Genomic DNA, 2,823 nt, shown 5'->3' on the forward strand with positions numbered 1-2,823 from the left:
GAAAAAGCAGTTTTTGCGTACGCAGACGACCTAACGGTCATAGTACCAAATGAGGCATCGGTACAGGCAGTGTTAAAGGGACTCTGACCAGAAACTGTGGGAGCTCTTTCGTACTTGTAGTCGATAAAGCACCCAACAAGGACTCTCCATGCGAAAATTCACGCATTAAAACCCCACGGTTTCTCTAAACTCGAATTTTAAACATTCGACTTCATCCGAGTGCAGCACGCCTAGCGTCAAACCAAGAAAACATACGTTTATATAGAATATCCACCCCGGCCCACCATCAAGATGACGTCAACACGGGGGCCACTCGCAACACCCACAATTGGCTCAAACGCGTCACGTGGTCACGCAATATCTGTCAATTTCCTTCGTGAAATGGCATTTCTACGTTAATATGTTTTTGTTACAGAGCCTCAAGAAGAAAAATATACCCTGCATTTATCACCTGCAACAGTTTCTACGATTTTCTTTTCAATCTGTACACGGCGTTCGATATATGCTTCCGTATCCGGTCAGCTGTAATGGATGCCGTATGCCGAGCTTGCTAACTGCGAACTTGTGTGACTCCCGGTTCATCCTCTTTGTTCGGGTCATTGGGTTGGTGTTGGAGTTGGTCACCATATTCTGAACGTTTCACCTATCATTGCGGTGTACTGTTCTTGATCTGCTGCGAAGCGACGAACCGCAACGGCAGTCACTCGCCTCAGCGAACTTCTGTCTGCTGCATCTCAAAGGAGCATGGGGACCTGATGATACCTTCAACTAAAAAAACCAAATGTGCTCTCGTGTGGTCCTGACGGAAAAGTAGTATCAACAAGGTTAGCACATTTATTTTTCAGTTCCAAGTCTACGTACTGAAAACCATGCAGGTGCAGTCGATCATTCTCGTAGCTGTTGTGTAACGCGTATGCTTTCTTACATATCCCACAGAACCCTCCACTTTTTCGACGAAGTTATGGTTATGAGATCCTTCTGATGGCTTCTTACTAGGCTATGCCGCTCCGAAGCATTGAGATGACGAAGCGTCGTGGTAGCTGCACCTCTGCCTTCGAAAGATGAATCAGTCATTCCACACTGTGCTTACTGGCTTTGTATAGAGTCTGGCAAATCCGACAGACTTGGACTGCCTTTTTCAAGAAAGTTTGAAATGTAAGTATGTGTATATTGGTTTCACATATCCACCACATATTGAGCGTGTGTATGATTGTACTTTATATGCAACAGCGTATCAGCGTACATTATTATTCAACACGTAGTGTGGCAAACTCGACATCAGTCACACAAAGCCAACAATTGCCTTTTCTTCAATTGCTTATTTTTATCATATCATGTTTTTGTCTATATCTCAATTTACCAACCAACAAAGTATATTATTTTAGTATAATCATCTGATATTTAACAAGTCACAGTTTTACCGTGGTTTTGGCACACTATAGCCCGAGTTGCTTATGCGTCATTAAATTGAATCATCGTCATCTTCAACTGCCATTATTCAATTGAAGTGCCAGGTGGATATAATGATATGGCAAGATATTTTTTTTGCTGTCATCCTGGAATTGCTAATTTCAGAAGAGTAGTCACCGTGAAGTTTGTTTTCGTTTTCAGAAACATTAAGAGGACTTAAACCAAACACTTTTTCTTTCAGAGCATCCCTTATGCACCTGCATTTCAATTCCAATCTGTATTACAAGAATGACAGACCACTCAACAGAGATGAAAATCTGAAAGTGAAAGAGCTGGAATGAAGATACGTTAATCTGTGTCAAAGGTTATTAGTATGTGTGCGAGTCGAGGACATAGGTCACAAGCTTATTCCTGTCTCCAGAAGAGGTGACAACTATGCTCCTTCTATCTATTAACCAGCTCCACTTTTTAGGGTTCCCTGTAAACTAATGGAGCACATCATGTACTACCACGTTGTCAACCAAGTTGACTCTGTCAATTTCTTTTTTAAATTCCAGCATGGCTTTAGAAAAGGGTATTCAGGCAAAACTAACGTAGTGGAATTCGTTCACAGCATTTCAAACTGTCTTGATTTCTGGGTCCATGTAGATGTAGTATTCTTTTTATTTTGTAAGGGCTTTTGACACTGTGCTCTACGCTCGCGTGTTGGCCAAAGTAGCCTAATTAAAATTTGATCCTGCTACCTGGATATGCAGTTTCTCAACTGACCGTAACTGTGGCGACAACTCGTGAGGAGAACCTATCATATCGCCACCATGCAGCATTTGTTATATTACAATCGCTTCACATTTTAATCTAGTCAAAAGCAAGGCCTTTTGGTGATCGGTCTTGTATAATTACGTGCCCCTCCGTTATGTAACACCACACTGGGTTCTTCAACCTATGGGAGAGAAATAAATATATTGCCAAGTAAATTGTCTACAAGGCTCGTTATTCCATTTCGCCACACTACCACAAGCAATTGTTAGAGTAGTGGCCCAGGGTATGAAGCTCGCCACTAATCATCATTCAAACAAAGTTCATAACGTAAAATGCTTTACTCAGAACACTGGCTTAACACAACAATTAAGAATAAAGAGAGTAAACGTTTCATTGCCTATCCAGGTGGCATCATCCCTCCAACAGAGAACAATCAAAAACAACATCAAAGGAGTCAAATCGGTGGTCCGCATTCCTTTCATCCAATGTATTTCATACGCTATTTGGAGGGCACTGTGCCCATCAGGCATTTTGACTGTGCATATCAAGTTGAGTGCATAGAATCTGATACAACCTACATTGGCGAGATAGACAAAAGACGTGGGACAAGACTAAAAGAGCCAGGGCTACTAATGCTTAGCTTAACTAAACAGG

At 41.8% G+C, this 2,823-nt stretch overlaps 1 long non-coding RNA gene across 1 annotated transcript; it reads left to right on the forward strand.

Moving 5' to 3' along the window:
• Nucleotides 1–260: 260 nt before the first annotated feature.
• LOC135378757 (uncharacterized) lies at nt 261–2,378 on the forward strand. Its single transcript, XR_010418567.1, has 3 exons — nt 261–824; nt 937–1,155; nt 1,652–2,378. It is a non-coding gene; the product is annotated as an uncharacterized LOC135378757 (long non-coding RNA).
• Nucleotides 2,379–2,823: the final 445 nt, after the last annotated feature.

Source organism: Ornithodoros turicata, chromosome 1 (assembly GCF_037126465.1).
Source record: "Ornithodoros turicata isolate Travis chromosome 1, ASM3712646v1, whole genome shotgun sequence".
NCBI classification, from domain to species: domain Eukaryota; kingdom Metazoa; phylum Arthropoda; class Arachnida; order Ixodida; family Argasidae; genus Ornithodoros; species Ornithodoros turicata.